A 25487-nucleotide genomic window follows, 5' to 3' on the forward strand; every position below is an offset into this window, starting at 1 on the left:
TCTGATCTTTAAAACAGAGTGTATTATACAGCAACTTGTTCAGCATTAGTCAGCCCTTTCATTGCTGTGGTAAAATACTGAGAGAAACAGCTTACACTAGGAAGTGTTTATCTTGGCTTCAGGCTTCACATGGTTAGGTTCGAAGTTGTTGGCTATGTTCCTTATGGGTCTGTAGTGAGGTGGTGGGAACATGTAGTAGAGGCCATTTGCCTTATGGTGGACAGGAAGCAGAGAGAAGGAATTGGGGACCTGGTAAGAATTTCAAAGGCATGGCCCTAGTGATTTAGTTTCTGTAGTTGGTTGCCACCTCCCAAATACTTCTACTACCCGGGGACCAAATATTGAACACACAAAACTGTGGGGAACCTTTCTTATTCCAACCACAACTGGGCCCACTTAGCAGATGATCAGTTTCTAAGCCCTAAGCATGATTTTGGAGGGCATTGTTTTTTGTTCTAAATTTTTGCTCTGAAGTTTATTTATTCGCACTATTACTTTTCTCCTAGTCCTTGTCTTTGCTGCCAGGTTTCTGTTTGCTATATCATGTTCCAAAAGCAACCTAACGTTGGCAGGAGATAAGGAATGTGGAGCTGAGTGAGATTTGAAGGAAAAAAAACCCTATGCATTTCTACCTGGAAGTCTTGCTTGAGGCAGGTTTAGAGCTGGGTTTTAGTATCTAATTAACCATTCCTGTATTAAAAGAGGATTTTAAAAAGATGCTTCAAGAAAATGCATACAATGAAGGTGGCTTTTCCTGCAGCTTATTCCTGCCCTATAACTTTAGGCTATAACATAATGGGATTTATTTGGGAAGTGGGAAAAATGTTAATACTCAACTATGCTGCTTTTATTGCTGAAACTATTGTGTTAAGTTTAACATCCTTACATGGCTGCTAAAATATTCGAGCAAGTAAAGTAGAATTTCATGTAATTAAAAAAAGATTTATGGTCATTTCTGAAGGGATAGGGAAGGCATAGCCAATAGACAGGCAGAAGAAAGGCTCAACATTCCTGGGTCGAGGGTATGGCTCCACAGTAGACCATGTGCCTAACACAGGCTAGCATAATCCCTGGGTTCAATCTTCAGCATAGTAAAGAAGACAAAGAGCAAACCAATTTCTTTGCTTTGCCTCAGCTATGTGAATAATCACAAGCTCCTCAGCTTCTCTGAAATTTTGGAAACATGAATTAAGAAGATTAATTAGCTGGTTAAGAATTTCTGAAGAGGATTCATCAGAGACAACCAATGACTGCCCCAACTTGAGGCCCATCCCATGTGTGAGAGCCAGCCCCTGACACTAGTGATATTCGGTTATGTTTGCATACAGGAGCCTAATATAACTGTCTTTTGAGAGATTTCATCTAACAGTTGATAGAAACAGATGCAGAGACCCACAGCCAAACATCAGGCAGAGCTTTTAGAGTCTTGTGGAAGAGCTGAGGATAGAATTGAGTAAGCAGGAGGGGTCAAGGACACTACAAGAAGACCTACAGAGTCAACTAACCTGGGGCCTGGGCATCTCACATAGGCTGAACCACCAACAAAAGAGCATACGTAGGACTCTGCACATTTGTAGAAGATGTGTAGCTTGGTCTTCATGTGGGACCCATAACAATTTTGGAGCAGGGCTGTCTATGACTCAGTCTTCTGCTATTTGATCCCCTTTCTCTACCTGGACAGCCTGGTTGGGCATCAGCAGGAGAGAATGTGTCTAGTCTTCTTGGGACTAGGTGTCCCAGAGTGAGGTAGTACCCAAGGGGAGGGATTAATAGGGGGGAGGGATTTGTAAGGGACTGTGAGGAGAGGAGGGAGGGGGTCTATGTTGTAAAGTGAATAAAAAATAAATTATTGAGAATTAAAAACAGTTTCTGAAGAGGAAAGTATTAGCAAGTATAGGAAGGGGAAAGAAGGCCAACTGGAGTGTGATGATTATGACAGAAAGACACACTACAACTATGAAGGTGTCATAATACAATTCCCTATTATGTATTCCTAATATATTCTAATATAATATGAAAAATAATAACAAAAAGAAATTTACAAGATGTATGTTATGCTAGATATTGCTTCAGATATAAACTTAATCTGTGCACTTATAATTCATAGTTAATCAGGAAGGGAGATGAGAAACAAAATATAAACAATTATTATCTTATAGTTTGATGGGATTCTAAAGTGTATGTTGAGATTCAGTTTAGTGGTGAATGTGTATACCAAATCTTCAAAAGTGTTAAGAGTCTGTCAGTCAGACAGACAGACAGGTTTCTCTCTCTCTCTCTCCCTCTCTCTCTCTCTCTCTCTGTCTCTCTCTCTCTCTGTCTCTTTCTCTCTCTCTCTCTCTCTCTCACACACACACAGAGGGAGAGGGAGAGAGAGAGAGGTTGTTTTGAAAGCTTTTAAGGATTGATTTGGGCAAAATGTCTAAACAGTAGAATGTCTGGAGTATAATAAATATTTTTAATAATCATTATTAGTGAATACCACTGCTGTGCTGAGGTTTTAAAAAAGGAATGTAGAATTGTTGCCGAGACTGAGTTGGATGTGAGAGATACCTTGCACAAATAGATAAGCCCTCTAGCAATATATTCATTTTTTAGTGGTTGCCTCTGACCATCCTGGCCCTTATTTACACGCATGGGTGATTAATCAGACACAGAAAGGTTTCTGCTTAAGGTATTGTCATCAGATAAATTCCAGTCAACACTAATGAGCATGTTCAAGTGGAAGTAGTGGAATCCCTTCCCACAGAATTGAAACATCAACTAGAAGGATAGTATTAATATCAGTTGTCTGTTTGCTGAACCCAGAGATGGTGGCCCAGCCTCAGAGGGCCTAGAAACAAGGTATCAATAACCTAAGGATTTATTTCTACTCTCTTTCCTCCTTGTTTTGTCCTGCAGGACTATACTGTGTCCCTTTCTCACTTTTCTGTCTCTAGATTATGGGAATTTCCAGACACCTCTAGGCCAGAGTAAACTCTGCTTTCCTAGCAGGGCAGGACTCATCATTGAGCAGTGGCTTTCCCACACCCAGTCCCTATGGCTCCGACGCTGAGATGCAGTACCCCATGACTCCAGGCATCTGCTACTTCTTCTTCTTCTTTTTTAAGCTGTGTGGTTCAATGGTTCTCATCCTGTGGGTCACAGGGGTTGCCTAAGGCCATTGGAAAACATATTTATATTATGATTCCTAACAGTATCAAAATTGCAGTTCTAAATTACCAATGAATATAATTTTATGGCCTGGGTTGCTACAGTCTAAGGAACTGTATTAAAGGGCCCTGGTGTGAGGGAGGTTGAGATCCACTGGTGTAGTGAGAACAACAACAGAGCAAAGCAGGCATGCATTCCCAGGATGTGGGTAGGATGAACAGAAATAGTATTTGCATTGCTGGGCACAGTGCCAGGAATGCAGCAGACATCTATTAGAGCAAACTGTTATTGCTACTCTTTGTATTTATCGAATAATTTCAGACTTTGTAAGAGACACTTTTTTTTTCTCAGAACCATTGGGAGCATTTTAGGGAGTAAGAACAAACAGAGTTTATTCTGGAATCACCTCTGAAGTTAAGTTTTGAGGTTTTGGTCTGGATGTTTTCTGGTTAGTACATTATCTATCAGTCCTGGAAACATGGCTCCCATAATTAAATTTGCTAGACTCTTTTCTTTATCACTCTGTTGAAGCTCACCAGATGGGTGGAAGGAAAATAAGAAAGCTTATCATTACTCAGGATTAAAAAACTGTATTCAAGCTAGCTTCTTAGATGTTTCTCAACTTCTAATGCACAAAATAGGCATTAATAGTAATATAATCATTGGTACCAGTTGAAGTCTGCAGTTATTAAAGCAGTAATAAAGAGAGAGTCATCATAGTTGTACAAGATTTCCCCCACATTTTAATAGGCCTTTGCCTCTCTGAGTAATTAAGGCATTCCCATTCAATTCTCAGATGAATAATTTAATGCAAATGAACATTTTAAGTCAGTATACACTCTGCCTGAAAATGTTTTCGTGTTTTTTATTTCTCCTGCTTTCTAAAGTCATTTCAAATGACTTTAAAAATTTTTCAGAAAATCTAGTATTTCTGTATTAAAATCGCTAAAGATAGGCAAAATGATATTTAAGAAATTAGGCAGAAATAGTTTATTTTTTATTTAGCATCATATATGTAAAAAAATAATAGGTTTCAGTGTGACATTTGTAGACACACATTTGTAGATAATGTCACACTTCTCCCTACCATTTCTTTCCTGGATCCTCCTCTCTGTTTCCTAGAGATATTCATTCTCTTATCTCCTCCTACCTTTATGTCCCTCTCCCAAATAGTTCCTAGTAAGAGAATTGTGATTTGGGTCTGGGAAACCTTTGTGGTAGGTTATCCAATTCCAAGAGATCAGCCCCAAATACATACATATGAGCAACACTAAATAGACTCAGGAACAGAATAAGAGGCCATGAATTTGCACTGGAATCAGGGATACATGGGAGGATTTGGAGAGGGAAATGTAAATATAGTACTCATGTGTGAAATTACGAAAAACAAAAGCAACAATGAAAGCTAGAGCCACAGCTATTAATGGAATATTGAAGACGGTGAGTGGGTGTAGCTGGCTATGGAAAGGCTCATACTTCACTGCAGGGTGGAACCGAGTGGGTAAGAGTTTTGTCAGCAGAGGATTACAGAGTGATTTGGCATAGAGGACTGTATAGATCGCCATACTGAAGAGTACAACTGAGAAGATTTCAGAGCGACGTTGTATTTGTTACTTTTCTGTTGCTTTAGTAAAATACTATGACCAAGGAAACACACAATAGGAAGGATTTATTTGGGATTATTGTTCCAGGGGGATAAAACTCTATCACCATTATGGTGGGGAAGCATAGTAACAGACATGTATACGAGCTGGAGCAAGAAGCTGAGAGCTTACATCCCAACCACAAGTTGAAATGGCATGAAGCAGAGAGCAAGTTGGAAATGGTATTGGGCTTTTAATTCAAGGTCTGTCCTCAGTGATATACCTCTACCAGGAAGGCTGTACCACTTAAATCTTAGGGAACTAAGACTACCATAAAATGAGACTGAATGTTCAAATACCCCAAACTATGGGGTCCATTTCTCATCCGAACTATCATCGATACAAAGGTGGTGTCTTCAAATACCTTGTAAATCTGAGTTCTGAATTGTTCTGAATGTTTTGTGTCCTTCATTGTGTGATTCCCTTTTTTGCCCATGGTTTTAGTCCTTGTTTGTTCTAGTAGGGACAGTGTAATCCCATCCTGACAGAACACATGCTTAGGATAATTATTGTGATTGGTTCAGGCTCAGCCAACCAACTCAACTTCTTTCTTTGGTCACTTCACTGATTTATTATTTTTATTATTATTATTACTATTATTAATGTGTGTACATGATATGTATGGCATGTGTATATGTGTGTGTGTATGCATATCATAGTATGCATGTGGGAGTCAGAGGACAACTTCAGGTGTCAACCCTCACCATGTACTTTGTTTGAGACAGTCTCTTATTATTCAAACTATTTATGCTACCATGCTAGTTCTGGGGAGTTTTCCCATATCTGTGACCTACTTTCCTGTGGATATACTGAGATCACAAGTGCCTGTCATGGCATCTGGCTTTCTATAAGTTCATTCAACCTGATGTCCAGTCTTCCTGCTTATGCAGCAAAAGCTTTGTCCACTGAACTATTGCCCTGCCTACCACTAGTCATGTTAATGTGGCAAACATCTTCAAAATAAACTCAGGAGTTGCTAGGAAGAGATGCTGTTTATTTTTCCCACTAGAAACCCGTACCATGGAGGATGATAGTCTGGAGCTTCTGGCAGCCATCCTTGCCATCCTTGCCTTCCACTTAGCAGAGTCAACAGTGAAACTGAGATGGAGAAGAGCAGTGTAGTAGGAGTGGTGTCTTAGTTACTGTTCTATTGCTGTGAGATGTCATGACCAATTATTTGGGAGCTTGCTTACAGGTTCAAAGTTCAAGTCCATAAGCATCATAGTGGGGTGGACTGTGGCAGGAAGACAGACAAGTAGGCAGACAGGCATGCAAGCATCATGCTGGAGCAGTGGCGGAGAGCTCACACCTGATCTGTAAGTTACAAACAGAGAAAAAGAGAGAACAAGGCTGGGCATGACTATGCATGTCAGGGGCTTTCAAAACATCAAAACCCACCTCCTCTAAAAGGGCCACCCATTCTAATCCTTTTCTAACACTTCCTCTAGCTGGGACCAAGCATTCAAACATATGAGCCCATGGGGGCAATTGTTATTCTAACCACCATAGGTAGGGATCCTGCACTTGGTACTATTGTCTGAAACTCAAATCATTTTTTGTGTAAAGGTGGAAGAAGAAAACTACCACTTTCTGAAGTATGAGGGATTTCTTTTGTTGTGGCTCTTGTGAGATTTTTTTCTGTCTTTGCAGTGATGGGCATACAAATGTACACTTGAGGGAATTTCCAAAGTACCACTTTCTTTAATGAAATTTGCTTAAATGGGGTGCTGACACTGCTTGTTGACTATTATCAAAACCTAGAGTGTTCTGTTTTCCTAGAGTGACTTAGGCCCCTTCTTGTTCTATTCAATTCATCATTGTTAATGTGAAGAAATCCTCTTTTCCTCATTTGTGCATTTTTTTTCCCTAACAGACATGCTCTGACTTCTTTAAATTCTCATCCATTCCATGCTTATTTTGTCAGCTCATTAGTAGAGAAAATTCCATGTAATGTTCCTAATTATATGCTGTTTCCTTAGACAAAGGTGTTAGTTGTATGACGAATCTTAACTCCCAGCTCCAGGACCCAAGTTAGTGTTGCAGTCTCCTTCTTATATATATATGATGCTTTATAGAGCATCCCCACCCCCATATCTACCAAGCTTCAATACAAACTAAGGTTTACTATAAGCAAAACAGTACTTTCCTACCCCTAGGGCAAAGGTCTAATGTGGCAAGGAATTTGTATGGGTTGGCTATTGATTAAATTGAAGCCTGATTTTAGAAGAAAAATTAGTTGTAGGCTATTATGTTTTATTCTTTCCAAAGATGCGTTAGCCTTGTTAATCACTGCCTTTGGTTTAAAAATGTAGCTATGATACATACGTGCCATTGGAGGGTTACTAGGAAAGCCTTTGTCTAGTCACTTGATCATTTATATAATTAGGCATCCAATGATTTTAAGGGTCTCTTCCTGTGGAGGATTTCCCTGGACTAGGGATGTTTTGACCAACGTTCCCACCACACAAGTGATATTTCATAACCTGAAACTACAAACTCTATAGGAACAGAGGCTAAATGTATCTTATTGGCTGAAATACCCTCAATTCCAAGGCCAGAACCTGAGAAATAATCAGAGCTCAGTAATTATTTTTTGGACGGTGCTACATGTCTTTTAAAAGATAGAATAGTACAGACCCTGGGGAACTACTGATAAAGATGCTCAAAAGAGTTAGGACTTCAAAGTGGTTGCTGTCTCCAAGCAAACACACCACGCTGAAAGAATATCTGATGTACTTTGCTATTTGCTTTTTGATACTTCATAGTCTCTGCTTTTGCTTTGGAATTAGAAGAGAGGAGGCTTATGTTTGTGTTGGTAGCAAGTGTTTGGGAAGGCTTCAGAGAACTGCTAGAGAGGTACTCTTGCAAAGTGAATTCTTCTTTTATCAAAATTTCAGTACTTTCCTCTAAAGGAAAAGGAAGGGAATGAGGATTCAGCTTGGGGCAGAGTGACTCAAGTCAGGACATGAGCCTCTTGACTCACCCAAATACAGGTTTATATTTAAATTAAACATAGATGTTGATGTCACAGAAATAATGGAATGAAGTTGCGAGAGATGGTTACTATTTGAATGTGGGAGTTGAATCCAGCCATGTTTAAGGCTTCTGTGTCATTCATTACCTTTCCTCAATCTTTGGCCTTTCAGTTTGAAGCATGGTGGAGATAAACCTATTGGAGAGGAGCTTTGGGTTATCTATTAGCTATCCATCTAAACATGAGTCACACCTACAGTTACACATCCACCCTTCAGGGTATGGGACCAACTTTAAGTTTCTCTCAGGTTTTAGGTAAGAAACATGTCCAAGGCACAGGGATAAAAAGTTAGGGTAAAAAAAAAAAGAAGAAGAAAAGAGAATTGTTGCTGTCAAAAAGCACAGCTTAGCGCTATTCTGAATCTTCAATATTTGTGTCAGAAACTGATACACAGATCACCCATCCTTGATTTGTCTCCTTGGTAGGATCAATTGCTCAGATTTTTCCTGCTTGTGACATGGCATCACTTGTTCCTGAAGCCATGTAACTGTAAAGTGTGACAGTCCTGTGCCTCGGTTTTTAAACCTATAAAAGTTAATGTCAGCACAACTATCTTAGATTATTGTGAAGATTAAATGAGGTAGTAGATACCTCAGACTTGAAAGTTAGGGTCTAGGGTTTAGGATACAACATGTTTTTTTTCCTTAGTTATTGAGCGTTTTAATGTCCACTTCATACCACATAGTTTGATGACATCAAAAATGCAAGAAAATACTCTTATTTATGAAACTTCTTGTCTAATGAGACACACTGTCAAGGCCAAGCCAATATGAAAAATGAATGATTATCTAATATAAAAAAGAACCTAGAGAACAAAGTAGGAGAATTCTGAGGATGGAGCAATCACACTTTGCTAATAGATTTCTAAAATTTACATGTATAATACGCTGTTTTTAAAGGAAACTAACTGTAAATATACTTTCCTGCTAATATGTTAATTATTTATTTTATAAGAATAAATTTTAGATTAAATACCCAAGCTTATATTTAACAGTTTTTTAAACCAAATTTAGGATCAATTTTCCATTGAAGAGGATTTATCACATGGTATACACTCATGCAGAAAAACACACATACACAGACAGACATACTCACAGACAAACATAAAGAGACAGATCACACAAAATACACACAGATACACAGACACAGGAAAGACACACACACACACACACACACACACAGACAGACAGACATCGACACGAGATAAACATACAGACAAACAGACATAGATACACAGAGACACACACAGACATACCCCCAAGAGAGCAGGAAACCAAAGCAAAATATCAGATGAGAGACTCAGACTGCAACATTTGTACACAGAAAAGTAAGTAACCAGAAAAATGAAATTAAAAGGAAACCCATGTCTAAATAGGCATTTTATAAAATAAAACCTAAAATAGCCAATGAGTACATGAAAATGTGCTTGATATGCGTAGTTATCTGGAAGCATAAATCAAAACCACAGTACAATATCACCTTACTCTTATTAGGGTGACTATTACAACAAAACTAAAAATAATTTTGATAAGGATGTGGGAAAACAGATTCTCACCTAAGTAATTGGGGTGTAATTTAGTGCAGCCATTGTGGAGAGCAATATGGAAGATCATCAGAATATTTGAAGCAATATTACCATACTCTCCAAGTATGCTACTATTGGGTATGTCCAGTGGAACTAGATTCAGCTTGCTGAAGGTACTTACTGTATGTCCATGTTCCCAGCATAAGACAAGATCTTCAAGTATCAATTGATAAATGAAGACACAGAGAAAATGTAATGTGATATGAATGTGTAACATTCTTTCAGCTCTAGAAAAGGAAGACAGAATGCCTGGTGGTTCTGACAAGACGCGTAAACCTGTAAGTCACTTACAGTAAGGCAAATCAGCCAGAGACAGACATATACTACATACCCTCCCTTAAGTGCGAACCCCAAGAATAGAACTCACAGAAACAGAGATTGAAATGATATGTTGTGGTGGGAAAAGTGAGGAGATGTTTTCAATAGAGCTAATATAGACTGTTGTGACTACAGTTAGTAATAACAGAGATTTGATATTTGCAAAAAAGGTTGGTATAAATGTTCTCAGAAAACAAGTGTACTCAAAGTGTTTTAGATTAGTTGTTTAATTATCTTACTTGCAGTAATAACTATATTGTACATTTATAAATATCTCAAAGCATGGTATGATATATACATATGGTTAATGTGTGTATGTCATATATAATATATATATTTATATGATATATATGATATATACAACAAATGTACATATCTAATACATGATATATGTAAGATACATGAAAATCTAATATGTAATATCTATGATATATGTCACATATATCACATATCATATTATCACACATATCACTTACCATATATATAATCACATATATTTCACACTATATTTTAATTTAATTATTTAATGTCATTAATACATATATCTGAAAGCCATGCCAGAGAAGAATTATCTGGCAAAACACCAGAGTTTGGGGAAATATTGCTGAGGGTGGCTGAGGACAACTTTGGGAAGTAGAATTCTATTATTAGAACACTACTCTGTCAATAGAGGATAAAAGGAACAAAGGAGCAGAGGGTGACTGGTTTTCAAATTTGAACTGGAGTCTTGTTGATTATAAACAGAAGTAAACTCAGTATTTAAGGAGTGGATAGAATTGGCATTATAAACACCAACATTTAAAACCAAAACCCAAACCAAAATAACTAAGCTTTCCTTTTCCATCTTTTTCACTGTTTTCTGTCTGGCTCCCCTTCTTTAAGATTCTCTCTTTTTTTCTTGGATATTTTCTTTATTTACATTTCCTGGTCACCCCCCACCCCTGGAAACCCCCTATTCCTTTGCACTCCCACTGCTTCTATGAGGGTGATCACCCTTCCACCCACTCCTGCCTCTCTGCCCTCAAATTTCCCTACACCGTGTCATTGAGCCTTCACAGAACTCTCTTCCCATTGATGCCTGACAAGGACATGTACTGCTACATGTACAGCTGGAATCATGGCTCCCTCCATGTGTACTCCTTGGTTGGTGGTTTGGTCCTTGGGAGCTTCTCTTTATACTCTTTCTTCCTATGCCAACTCCTTACCCACTCTGTAGCATCTGTCCAGGACAGTGTCTGCTCACTCTGGCCCCTCTTTCCAGTTCTGGAGAGTTCCCTGGGCCCAGTGTCCAGGACAGTGTCCACTCACTCTGGCCCCTCTTTCCAGTTCTGGAGAGTTCCCTGGGCCCAGTGTCCAGGACAGTGTCCGCTCACTCTGGCCCCTCTTTCCAGTTCTGGAGAGTTCCCTGGGCCCAGTGCTGGAAGAATGCAGGGACTCATGGTACAGCTTCTACCTTGCTTCTCTAACTTGATTTGTATATTAAGTTTTCTAAAGAAGAACTCATTTGTATAACATGATGCTGGAGTTCCAGGAAGGTTAATATTGTGGCCTCAGGGTACCAATTCATACCAATTTCTCATTTCTTTAACCACTTCATGAATAGTAAAACAGATTTGAGTAAGAGCCCTTTTCAAATAAATTTGTATTTGTATATATATATTTTATTTCCACTATTTTTCTTTTTTATTACGTTGTTGGCCAGTGGTGCTTGTTGATGTTCTTTCTGTGGGGGAATGGGCTAGATCTCTGAATCACACAACTGAGGTTTTTGTGATTCGGCACACCTTTGAAGTTTCTCTTCAGCAGGCATTACTGATTCATGGAATGAAGCATTATTACCTCATAGTAATTATGTGCGTGTTGGTATGCTTCTCACATTCTGTATGAAAGGAACATTTCATAGGTAGATATGATTAACATCCACTACTCTGCTGCGTACACGGAGGGCCAGCTTGCTTACTTTTGATAGGAAGTAGTCATAAAGAAGAGTAAGGAAAGATGATTCAACATTTGTTAGATGGTGTGATTCTACATTACTCTCTCATCTGTGCCATGGGATCTAAAGGTTTTGGGAGGGAGACAGGTATCTGAATACTGATGGTCCATGTAAGAGCAAGAGGATGACTCCCACTCCTCATAGAGTTATGCTAAGTCTAATATCAGTGGAAGTGAAACTGGGAGAATAGATGGGAATGTGCCATAGAAGTTTGTAAAGTTGTTTGTTAACTGAAAACATAATGCAACCTAAGGTACATGACTCTGTCATCCCGATGATTTCATGTTTCAAGTTTGGAGATGTTATAATTGTGTGTGCATGCATGTGTATGTGTGCATGCAGGTGTGCATGCCCATGTGTGTGTGTGTCTGTGTGTGTATGTGTCAACAAACTAGAAGAAAACCTTATCAGGAGCAATCCAACTTGTTATTTTGTGTTGGTTTTTTGTTTTTGTTTTTTGTTTTTTGTTTGTTTTGAAAGCCCTTCATTTACTTAGAATTTACTTAGTAGTAAATAAATACGTCCTACAGATCTATCTGACTACTTTCCTGTCAGTGAGATCCCAACCATGTCTGAGTTTTTATGTAATTTTCAGGGATTTGGGTTCAGGTACTCATACTTTATGTCTTGAGTTTTCTCTTTAGCCCAGGCCAGAAGGTTTGTGATTTTCATATATGTGTTACTATTAGGCCTTTTTTCTGTAAATGCAGTCCTTATAAGTTGTTCCTTTTTGGAGTCTTGTCACACTTACCTGCACCACCTTCAGCTTTATCACAAATTTATCAAATTTTTTATAGGCGTTGGTTTTCTCTTGGTTTTAAATATATTTATAAAAATGTTTGTGATTGGAATATATTCTGCCATTGTCTCCAAATGGTTTACTGTTCTCCTTTGGATTATATATATTGATATGTAATGAAAAATTCTGAATTTACTGAATTTATGTGCAAGTCTTTAGTGGCTAAACTATTTACTATAGTGAGGTATGATTTTAGGTAATTCTATATTTAAAAAAAATTCCACATGGCAATGTCTGAAAATTTACCTCAAGCAACAAACTCAAAATGTTGATTAAACTTAATAGATTCAAAAGTTGCGTTGGAGTAAAAACCTTAAAAGTAGAAAACCAGGAAGCAACCTGATATATTATATCAATGTTATATTCAGTCAATACAATAGAAAGTACATTGAACAACATGAAAGTGAAGACCACGAGCATTGTACAGCAACACAAACAAATTACTGTACAATAGTACCTGCAAACTTTGATTGCAATTGGGTTACAAATATGCTAGAGGAAAATTATTCGGTGGGAATATGCTAAGATTTAAAAGTGATTATCCAGCAGGAAAGTACATTGACCATTTAGCTCCCTTTCTTATCTCTCATTTGCTAAGGGTCTTTATTTGCAAGAGGCCAGAAATACATGAATTCTTCCTTATGGAATAGCTGTATTATCGCTGTTTGCATGTGAGTGAACCTGAGGCTTAGAGAGGTATGGTAATTTTGATAAAGTCATACCTTCCATAAGGAGCAGAACTGGGTTTCCAAGGGAAGTTTATGTGCATTCTAATTAGTAAAATATTAGAACTGGAACTAACAACATATCCCAGATTTGAATGTCAGTGTTTCCATGAGCAAATGACATGGCCTTGACCATCATCCCAGTCTGTAAAGTGATGGGGACTGATCACACCTCTAGCTTTGGAGTGCTGAGAGTCTGTGGCATTCACATCTATTTTCTACGGTTCTCGTTTCCTGAAACAGTAATATCATTTCTAAGATTTGGATTAATGGTTTTCACTATAAATTCTCATTTCTGACAGTATGCATTTCAAAAGGAAATTGCATATCTCACACAGAGAGAGTATTTTTATCAAGCTGTAATGTGTTTACTGTGCAGATTAGAGGTGAAAAGTGTCAGTGAAGTTCAGATCCCTTCCTGTTTGTTTGTTTAAGTCAAGGAAAAGGAGCCTGGGAGAGGTGATGTGATTGATATGGAGCTTCAGACTTCTGGCTGCTACTTGAGTATGGCTCATCAATCCCAGAAAAGATTTTCCATTTAGCTAGGTGCGGAGCCTCATGGCAGACAGCTGCCTGCACAGCTGGGACCCTCCCCTTGCTCATCATGCAATCTGCACTAGAAATGGCTCTCAGCTGTTTCTTGCCCATCTGTTTAGATAATACAGTAGCCTACCGAATACTGGTCAACCCCACAATCCTATTTCTCTCTCCAACCTCATTAACACATACCAACCTAAAACTAAGGAAAGCAGAGACAGTGTACTGAACAGGTCTGCTCGTTTTTGCTGAGTGAGGGCTGAGGTTTAAAAGATCGCATCGTGTCCTGTGTTCACACAGCTATGGAGAAAAAAAATGGTTGATGTTTTAGGCTTAAAGCCTTTGACCGTATATATACTCCTGGAATTTTTCAACAATGACCCTGGTATTTCTCCCAAAATACTATTACTGTGGTTAAAACAGCACAACCAAGCTAAATTATAAGGTAGAGTTTACTTTGCCTTGCTCTTCCAAAGGGCTAGAGTTTATCGTGGCAGGAAACAGCATAGCAGGAAGTGGCAGGTATAGTGTCAGGGACAGGAAGCTGAGAGCTCACATCCTGAACTAACAGTGTGAAACAGACAGGGAACTATAAATAGGCGATTTCTAATCTTTGAAATATGTCCCCAGGAATGTACTTCCTGCAGTAACGTTCACTTCCTCCAGGTCCCCAAACAGCACTATCAACTGGGGATCAAGTATTCAAATGCTTAAAAATATGGGGAGTTTTTTCATTCAAACCATCATAACAGCCTTGTTCTAAATGTGCTCTTTCCATATGGAAATACCTGGTAGAACACAGATAATGTCCACAAAGTGTTTGGTGTTATTAAACATTAAAAAAAGATTATAAAAATAAAATTTACTCACCCAATAAGACATTGTATGAGAGAGAGTCCATTTCTGGAGATTTGAAGGACAAAATTTTATACCTTCACTTTGCCACCCTTTCCTCTCTCCTCTTCCATATTATCCCTTCTTTCTTACTACCCTTCCATGTTTCTTTCATTTGATTTTTGAGAAAGGATCTCACTATGTACTTCAGGATGGATATGTGTCTCTATATCCTAAATGCTGGAATATATATGCATGTACATATATATACATATATATGCATATATGTGTAATATACACATATACTACACACACATGTATGTATATGTTATATATATATATATATATATATATATATATATATATATATAAATTTGAAAAATGGTTGATGTTTAAGCATATACTCCTGGAACTTTTCAACAATCTCCTTGGTATGTTTCCCAAAATAATATTGATGTGATAAAAGAGCATTAGCAAGCCAAATTATAAGGTAGAGTTTATATTGTTAGATATTTTTAGTCATTCTTAGGGTTATACTGTTTTCTTATTTAATTTACATGAAAGAAAAAGGACTGTAATATCTATCCATACGTATGTATATGAAAGTCATATATATATATGTATATATATATATATAAATAGTTTCTTTGCCTTTCATTGTTTTCTTTCTCATTCTGTCTTTCTGTCAATCTATTCTTTTACACATTCCCCTTTCTTCTTATTGCCTTGTTCCTTTTCTTCTCATTGTCTTTTTATTCATGTTAGACTTTCTTTGGGGTAGGAAAAGTATTGCTTGTGCAATATTGCTTTTGCTTGTGCATTGTATTAAAAATGGATCTCACCTGCAAGTTGTCACATGTTTCATGCCAATAAACCTCACCCCAAAGTAAGACCATCCCTGTACAGCATTCCAAACAATATCAACCCCTAGTATATCATCCCTGAAGCAGCACTGAACCTCAGTAATCATCCTCAAAGCAGAATGGGTCACAGTGTATCATCACTGATTAGTTGATTCCTATTTGTTACTACATAATTAGCACTTGTACTTGTGACATTTCATTGACTTTCAACAATTATTTTGATGCAGGAATACCTGTCCCAATGGATATGTAAAGAGGTTATATCTTAGAGAATGAACTGTAACCTGTCGTTAATGTATACCAACTAAGGTCTGATTCCAGCCTCTTGTCTCTGTTTTGATATAGACTATGCATATGTTACTTGTAGATCTTGTTAAAATCTATATTGATATTCACTAGGTCTAGAGTGGAGCCAATAGCTACAGAATTCTCACGGGCACAGAGTCATGCCAGTGGGCTATGAATTCCCATTAAACACAGCATGAAGCTTCTTATGTTGGAACCTGATCCCTAGGTGGGTAACTGGATTTCCCTATATGCTGAACATTATGTTTTTGGTGAGCAAGTTGGTTAGAGCTATATCTCTACTTCAGGCTGTATAGGAAATTCATGGGCACAACCAAAATATCATTTGATAATGATATTTCATGATCATTAAAGGGAAAAATTGGTTTTTACTACCTGAGGATTTCTGTAAATGGGAATAGGGAATGTTGGAATGAGAAATGTTGGGATGATCAGATTTCATTTGTCATTGTTAAGGCACCTGATTTTATATAAAAAGTTCACAAAGTCATTATCTGAGATTCAGTTTCATCCATCCATAGACATTCCTGCAGGAGGAATGGCTGTGTGTCAAATGCCAGGGTTTCAGGATTGCCAGACCTCTGCCTTTGACAAGACAAAACATAAATAGAATGCTGGAGGAAATGGTATCTTAGCATGTAGTACTCATTTTAAAAAATAGAAGAAAGAGCAAAATGATGTCCTACCAGGTTCAGAGAAGCTGACATATCCAGCTTGAACTAACTCCATCATTAGGCATGAAACTAGAAACCGGTGTATGTCAGTATAAGTTCAGCTTGTAAAACAGCTTGGAGACCATTAGTTCCCTTGCCACCAGAGGACATTGTGACATTTTATAGACAAATCCTACAATAAAGAGAACACTCATCCCTGGGGAATGCTTTTAGGGGAAGGGAAATTATTTTGAGATTCCTTCTATTTTTAAACCATATTTACAGCGGCACTGTGGTATGTAAGAATAGGCAATAATTGTGAGACTGATATTTCCTTGGTAATCAAAAGATGAGTCAGGCTTGGCTCCTGCATCTTGTTGGCCAGGCATTGAGGGTGGAACTCTTTGAGGACTCATTCTAAGTTACCAGCTTTCTTTTGCTTTGTAAAGATGAATTCTTAATGACCAACAGAGGTTAGGGTGTGGGTGTGTGTAGACATTTTCCATTATTCTTAGTGTTATGATGTTTTCTTATTTAATTTACATGATGAAAAAACCACTGCAAACTTCTACCCTTCCTGATCCATTTATCCATTTTTTTTTTTTTTTTTTTTTTTTTTTTTTTTTTGGAGGCCATCATGAGGTCTCGGTGTCTTTGGGGCTATCATGACTTGTGAATCTATCATGAAGTCTCAAAGTCTTTGTTTATATGGAGATTTCATCATCATCCTTAAAAATCAACTTCCATTTGGATTTTATTTAAGATATTGACCTAAGATGAAAAAGCTATATATCTACAGAGACATGCTTATGGTTATTTACTTATGGTAGCTTTCTTCATAGTGGCTCAAATCTGAAAATAGCTTGTGTTGAGTGTGCAGTGAGTCCCTAAACAAATAGTGCTTGTGGTGGTTTGAATGAATATGGCCCGCATAGACTCATAAAGAGTGGCAGCATTGGAAGGTGTCACCTTGTTGAAGAAGTGTGGCACTCTAGGTGGGCTTTGAGGTTTCAGATGCTAGAGCAAAGCAAGCTCAGTATCACTCTCTCCTTGCTGCTCATCAGTTCCGAGGTAGAACTCTTAGCTATTTACTTCTGTAGCACCAAGTCTGTTTGTGTTCTTCCATGATTCTCACCTTGAAGATAATGGACTAAACCTCTAAAGTGTGTGTCAGCCCCAATGAAATGTTTTGTGTGTTTTTGTGTGTGTGTTTTAAATAAGAGTTGCTGCAGCCATGGTGTCTCTTCACAGCAACAGAAACCCTAACTAAGACAGTGGTGCATCCATATCATGGGATATTGCTCAGCAGTAAGAAGGTACAAATGACTGACATCTTCAACAAGCTTGATGAACCTCAGAAGCATTATGCTCAGTTTTGGGAAGGAGACCCAAAAGACTACACACATACTGTGCAACTTTTTATAATGACCTGGAAAAAGTATAACTTCAGGTACAAGGTTACCCATGATTGATAGGAAGTGGATGGTGCAAGGCAACAAACGCACCCTGAAGTGATCAAAAAATATTAGATTTTTGTATTGTTAAGTGGCTTCATGTATTTTTGTCAAAATCATTAACTAGTGCATTCATGAAGGATGCATTCCTCAATAAACCCATTTTAAGGAGAAGCGATGTTTATGAGTGCGTGTAGTGGGGAATATACAATTATAATCGCAGCACTGGGGAGGCAGAGCCAGATTCATTGGCTCACTGTTTAGTCAGTGTAGTTGAATTAGGGAGTCTTAGGTAAAAGTGAGGGACTCTTTTAGAAAAAAAAAATCCAAAACTGAAAAACAGCAGCAACAACAACAAAACAAAAAATACAAAGGTGTTCTGAGACATAGAGTTTAGAGGTTCAGTCCATCTGAGGTTAACTCTTGCCTTCATATTCACATATGCTTAGCCCATACATTTTTTTGTATGTATACAAACAAACATGACAGACATTCTCTCTCTCTCTCTCTCTCTCTCTCTCTCTCTCTCTCTCTCTTTCTCTCTCTCTCTCTCTCAAAAAAAAACCTGGCTAAATCAGAAAATGAACATATATTTTAAAATCCTCAGGTCATGGCGAATTTTCCTAAGAGTATAAAAATTCTTTGTATCATCTCCAGTTTTTCTATACATCAAATGAAATTTTAAAAATAAACTTTATGTTTTAAAAGTGTAGATGACCAATCCACTATGCTGTCTTGTCTTTGTTGAGCCTGTTAAGCACCATCACTTGTACCGATTCAGGGCTATGAGAGTCTTTCATTGTATCATTCCCTGTTTAAGCTTGCATGGACCCACTCCTTTCTAGAGGATACTGAGTCTGGAGTGAGTCTGGAGATTCTGAACTTCACTCGAGTTCCAGGGTGCTAGTGCCATGGCTCATCCTTTGAGTAGCTAGTGCTGTGGGGCACCCTTTGAGTACATGGCTTTATGTGTAGCACATAAACAACATACTTATCATGTTGGAACTCTAAATCCTTGGGCCATAATTGTTCCCACGTAGTTCCAAATACTTAATATTGCCTTTCCATTAAACAAGGTGATCAATGCCTGTACTTAACATGAGGGTATTTAGAGAAGAAACTGCACTTTGAAGTTTTCTAGTTAAACAGAGAAGGCCTAAATCATTGAAATTAAAAAATATGTGTATGATATCTTACCTGTATGTCCATGTACCATGGGTATACACTGACTGCCGAGGTAAGAAGCTGGCATCAGGTACTCTGCAACTGGAGTGCCAGATGGTTAGGAATTGCTATGTGGCTTCCAGTAATTCTGTGTTCTCTGGAAGAGCAGCAAGTTCTCTTAAACTGCTGAGCCAGTTTTCTAGCCTCTGTAAATACTTTCTAAAGACTTATTTTTATTTTACATACACACATATGTATATGTTCCTCTGAGTGTGTGCCTTAGATATTGGTACATGAGGAGGCTAGGAAGAGGGGTCAGATCCCCTGGAACTGTAGCCATAGAGCTAGAGGTGATTGTGAGCTGCCTGGTATGTATACTGGGAACCAACATAATGCATGGCTGGGATTACATTGTAGGACTTTTGCACAGCTTCCCTCCAATCTGCTGTCACCTTCTCAAAGTATAGTATGTGTGATATTCACCATTTAGTTATTAGCAATAGCTGCTAACTCCAGAGAGCATTTGTGGAATGACAGATGGCTAGGGTGACATCACAAATCGAAAGCAGAGAGGTACTTTATAAAATTGTAACATCAGGAGGAATCCCAAGTATTAGAGTCAGAGCCTTTCCCATGTAGAGACAAAGTCAAGATACCAGACAGAAAAATCAGTAGGCATCTGTATGTAGCCAGCACTTGCTATCTGTGAGCCTCTGTGCTCCCTAACTCTCGGTGCTCTGTCCGAGGCAGAGCTGCTCCTCAGTCTTCTCTTCATGTTCTGGCCCATTGCTGGATACTTCATCACATTCTAGAATGTAGACACTCTAGGCCTGCCAGTCATGAAGACCAATCTGTTTTTCGGTGTACTAATGACCTATTTGCAAGCTGAGTCTCCTAGAATTGTAAGGATTGCTATTTTCCCTGTGTGCAGCTCTTTTTGTGTGTGTGGGGTGGGGGTGGGAAGAGAGGTCTCAAGTTCAAGTTGACAAGTGTGTGTAATTAATTGTTTGATGAACAGTCCTTGTTCAATAAATCTACATTCCAGTTCTGGTTTTATAATTTACTATTTCCGTCAGTTGTCTTAGAATTCCATTTTGTCATTTTTAAACATTGGCCATAGGCTGAGCCAGATGATGACAGAGTTGCTTTTCATCCTAAAGGCAAGCTTTGTAACTCATAAAACCTTGTCTATTTGTGTAAATAGGATGAGGACATAAAAATTATTTAAATCCTACTGGAGAGGTAGCCCAGCTGGTAAGAATAATTGCTGTTCCTCCAGAGGACCAGCGTTTGTCCCAGCACCTATGGTAGATAGTTCCCAATGCCTGGAACTCTCCAGAAGTTCTCACTCTCACTACCCACCACCCTCTTTTAGCCTCCATGAGCATGATGCGCACACAAACACATACACATTAAACAAACAAGAAACAACAAATAAACAAAAAACCTGAAACTTGTACTAAAAACAAAATTCTGTACTAATTTGAAGTATGAACTAAAAACCAAATTCCTTGGCCAAAAGATTTAAATATTCCTCGTTTCACTAGAAAAATACAAAGTGCAGATGTCATATCACCAGAATGATAGACTCTTTGTATATGAGAACTTGCTTTGGCTGAATTACCCAACTATCTTCATCGTAATTTATGTCCAAGGGGTTTAATTAAGAGGAAAAGGCTTATATGAAGATGATTTCAGTATAAGGCCACTTGCTGCAAGCTTTCTGGTCATGGTAATAATCGACTTTAACCTTGTTTGCTTTCAAATGGACAGCTGTAGATGAATATTAATTTTTCTTTGAGGGCCCTAAAACAGATTTTCCTCACTAGTCTTATTTTCACAATACAATCAAGGACATTAGTACATCGGAAATAAAACAGCAATTAAATGTGGCACTTCTTAGCTTGTAGAGTAATATGCAGACTTTTACATTTATACTGTCATACATATCTGTATTCTTGCCTAGGTATATGTAGCCTTTGAACTGTCTTAAAGCATATATGTCCTTAAAATGAAGGCTTTGTTCACTTAAAGTGTGCTGATCAGGCACTGAATGGAATAATTTCCTTTACATTGACTTACATGAATTGCCATTAATGTAAGAAAAAACCATGTGACTTTACTGATCCCACTGGCTTTGTTGCCTTGATTGTTTCTATCATTAGTTATCACAAAAGTTTTCCTTTCCTTAATGTATGATAAGGAGAACTAAATACAGAACTGTAACAAGTATATTTAAGTAACAAGTTCTGAAAATATCTTTGGGTTTGGTAATATTCTAAAACATGGGATTGGTAGGCAGGGAAGGGTTTCAGTAGGCCATCCAGAACTTCTGGTAATTATTCTCCACAATGTGAGTCTTGCTTCCTATTGTGTGTATAGCTCTCTGGAGAGCTTCTGAACTCTTGAGAAATTCAGTTCGCTTACATACAAATGGATATAATTGATCTCTATGTAAATATAAGGCATTAATGATCTAGGGCTCTCAGTCTAGGAAGGCAAAGTTTATATCCTATATTAGTATAAGCAATTTTTTTTCATGCTCCTGAGTACATTGCCCAGCATTTGAGATATATTTGTGCTTATGAAACGAAAATGATCTGGGAGGATAGCTGGGGATTTGGAACCAAATCATAATGTGCAGCTTTCAAAAGAGGGCTTTGCTTTACATGGGAATGTGTCCTTTTTTTTTTATTGATTAAAATTGTGTTGATTTCAGTTACTCTTTTAGAAGTCTCTCAACATGGAGTCTTTTCCTTACATTTTAATTTTTTTCATTTTTTAAAATGTGAGGATTTGACACTCAAATATACTATATTTTCTTCATTTATACCCCTCCCCTCTCCAATCCCTTCCATATCCTTCTAACTACTTTCTCTTAATTTATGATCACTTCTATTCATGTTTTGTTTTATGTGACACACAGTGTACTAAGTACAATTACTGTTGCTTTGTGGTAACCCCCGAATTAATAATGCTAACTCTCTGTGGTTAAAGCCTTACCAAAGAGACTCCAGTGTTGTGTAAGACAGTTTGCCCCAGCATTTCTTCCCACAGAAGCTCCCATATTCCCCCTGGCCTGAAGCAAGCACAATATGTAGGCAGCTGGTTTTTGCTGCGTCCCCCTGCAGCAAGCTCAGGGCTCCCTCCCCATCCCTGGTGGCTCTGAGGGAACCCAGTCTAGCTTTAGAATGGCACTGCCCATAAGACCCCCCCCCCCCCCCCCCCACTCTCAATGAAAACATCCAGAGGAGCCAAATGCTATTGTGAGATATCTTCCCTGGGTCGCCAAAACTAGCACTGTCTCTGATTAATGGCCGAACTCTCCAAGTCCCTGTCCTTGGACTTTAAAGAAATAACAACTCAAAGAATATTAGGGCCCCACGTTTAAATAATAAAAAAAGGTAATCAGAGGTTACAGACAGTTATGGCTGGCCAAAAAATTAGTTCCTGATAACCCCACAACAGACAGCCATTAATCCCCCTCCCGGCCTCAGTTCTGTCCCATCCAATGGTTACTGCCTTTCACTCCCCCTTCACCCTGAGCATTCAAAGAATTCCTAACTCTACTGTATATGGACCCAATGCTTTTTTGGACTCGGCATCGAATGGCAGCATTTACCCTGTTGAGTTCGAGGTATGTGATCCGAGTCAGGACTCGAAATAAAAAAGACTCTTTTGCAAGTTGCAGTGGCCTTCGCAATTCTTGGGCTCCTCTGGGTTTCCTGTGGACTCAGGGATTAACAGCCTTTATGTGCATATGTTTGGGAACAGACACTTTTGATTGGGGTCTCATCTTTGAAAAATAAAACAAAAAAGACAAATAGCTAATGATTGCCTAAGGCTATACACCTATGGGTAGAACATTTGTTGGCTTGTTGACATGTGTTGTCTTTGCCTGTCTTATGCTGATAGCCATACTGCTGAGCGTTTGTGGAATGATATCCTTGGCCTGTCCAAGGACACACACATGGAGCAGTCATCCTGGTCTTCAGGCTGTTGTACACTCTTTATACCCTCTCTGCCTGAGCCTTAGGTAGAGAGGTAGTAATATAGCTATCTTATTTAGGCTGGACAACCCATTTTCATTGTTCTCTGCAGTTTGACCGATTGTAGATGTCCTTATTAGTTCATCTGCAGCAAAAAGAAACTTCTTCGTTGAAAAGATGTTTTCCCTCATATTCTTTCAATGTGGTCTGTCTTCTCCATTATATGAATGTAATTAATGTTGCTCATGATTGTTAACTTTTCAAGTTAGTTTGATTCCTTTTCTTCCCTTGTTTATTCTAAATAAGCTTGTTGATATTTCCATTACAATTTTACTTATCCTCTTGTTAGATCATGTAGACAACCTATCATCTGATGTCTGATTGCAAAGAAATGACAGATTTAGCTAGTTTCCTAACCAGAGATGCATTTCCCAGAATCATGGATATCAAACAGGAATGTATATCGGGTTCTGCCCAATTGAATGTGAGTGGAGGTATGTGCATCGTTTCTTGAGGAGACTGAGAGACAGTTGTTCATTCTTTGGTTTCTCTTCTTTTGACATCTGAATGAGAAATAGTTAAGAGTTAGAGGAGGGTAGGCTCATTAAACATCATTAAAGACATGGACCTGGACATAGCTGTGTTTGTAGATGCTCAGGTTAAAAGGCCATCAGACTCACTAGCATTCCCATGAGTAGCACCCCAATTTCTATTCTGTGCTGATGCTGAGGCTTTGGGGTTTGTATGCTAACATTATCTTCCCTTAGAAAAAGTGCCATTCAATTTCTTGAGTTCCAGCTATTTCTTTGCTGTGTTCAGCATGGTATTGTGATAAGAATTAGGCTTTTCCTGCAGTTAGAAGAAATCTGATTTTTTTTTTTTTTTTAGTAACTTCAAGTACTAGTGAAGGAGAGCAAAAAGCATTTTTGGTTTATTAGGATTTCGAGGAAAGTGTTGTGCAGACTAGAAGACCATAAAGGAGTTAACCAGATAAGATAAAATTTCGAGTAGGTGCTGGAGTTTACTGTGCTGGTTCATTTTCATGTTATTTAATCAGGAAAGGCTGAGAGGATTCAACACTGATTTAATGTCTAGAAATGAGTTTAGATCTTCTACTTTCCAGACACATTCTGCTTTTTGTCAGGTAGAAAAGGCTCATGGCTGATTTTGGACTTGTGAGGAGTAGATGGAGTGGACTATAGTTGACCTGAAGAGAACACTGTGAAGGTAAGAGTGAGGCACAGAATTAGGCAAGAGAAGAGACCTGTGCTCTGGATCCAGCACTTTATTTTCTCCCTATTGTGTTACTTACATCATTTGATGTGTTCCTCAAGTTTCTTGTCTGTAGAGGTTGTCTGTTACTGTTTTCCTTGTATTAGTAGTGTTAGAACAAAGATCTACCAGAACTTGGGATGCTGTGTCAAATATGAACTATTTTACCAACATCTCTCTCTGATTTTTAAACAAACTTGGTACACTACTAAGCTTATTCTCTACTGGGTTCCTAACATCTAAAATGGTGTTGGGCATGTAGGGATTAAATAAATGATGCTTTTCTGAAAGAGAATATCTGATAATTCATCTGTACCTCTTTTTCTCTCCCATTATATTATGAGCATGTTGCTGTGAGTTATTTGCAAAAACATGATTGTTGAGTGACTGCTGCGATCAATAGTTAATAAATACATTTACAGACAACATATCTTGTGTGAGTGTCTCTTCACTATTGTCAGGATGTAATCACTTTTTCTCAAGTTGCTGATATTGAGAGCAGTATATTTCTGCAGTTTTTTTAGGCTAATGCATCTAAAGCCTGAAGCACATGCTCTTGATCAATGCGACAGTGGCAAGTTGTGGATCTTTACATGTGAATTTGATTTCTGGAAATAGACAAAAGTCACTCCTGGTCAAATTGTTGAATATGAAGAATGATTTGGGTTGATGGAAATGAGAAGAGTCTAATGTTGCCTAAATTTTAAAAATGATTTTGATTCTAGAAAGTACAAAAAAAGAAAAAGAAAAAAGAAAGAGAAAAGAAAAAAAATTGCAGTAAACAGAAGGAGTTATGATGGGACAAGTGGAGAGAGCTGTACAGGTGACTATTTGAAAATGACTCATTTGCATGTATAGCTCTCACAGTTTTATATAATTTTTCAGGCCAACAGAAAAATACTCAGTTTTAAAGAACTCATCTATCTCTTGGTTCAATATTCACAGCTTTTCTCTGGAAGTAAGAACCTTTGGTTCAGCCTCCCTCCACCTCACTAAAAGTCTTTGAAGAGACTAGTAAGAGTAGAGTATAGAAAATCGCTGTCTGTGGCATCTTGTGATGGAAAGACTTAGGGGATTTTGGAATCAAGATTGCCCAGAAGAAGTACTACGTTTCTATTTTTTTTTTTTTTAGATATTTTCTTTATTTACATGTAAATTTCTC

General features: G+C 38.1%; 2 long non-coding RNA genes across 2 annotated transcripts; one reads left to right on the top strand and one right to left on the bottom strand.

Annotated features, from left to right (window-relative positions):
* Positions 1–5769: 5769 nt before the first annotated feature.
* Positions 5770–11134, bottom strand: LOC116098284. Its single transcript, XR_004121782.1, has 2 exons — positions 10939–11134; positions 5770–6110 (listed from the first exon to the last, which is right to left on the bottom strand). It is a non-coding gene; the product is annotated as an uncharacterized LOC116098284 (long non-coding RNA).
* A 1982-nt stretch (positions 11135–13116) lies between these two features.
* LOC116098285 lies at positions 13117–18077 on the top strand. Its single transcript, XR_004121783.1, has 3 exons — positions 13117–13224; positions 15887–16001; positions 17698–18077. It is a non-coding gene; the product is annotated as an uncharacterized LOC116098285 (long non-coding RNA).
* Positions 18078–25487: the final 7410 nt, after the last annotated feature.

The sequence above is a fragment of the Mastomys coucha genome, unplaced genomic scaffold (assembly GCF_008632895.1).
Source record: "Mastomys coucha isolate ucsf_1 unplaced genomic scaffold, UCSF_Mcou_1 pScaffold20, whole genome shotgun sequence".
In the NCBI taxonomy this organism is placed as follows: domain Eukaryota; kingdom Metazoa; phylum Chordata; class Mammalia; order Rodentia; family Muridae; genus Mastomys; species Mastomys coucha.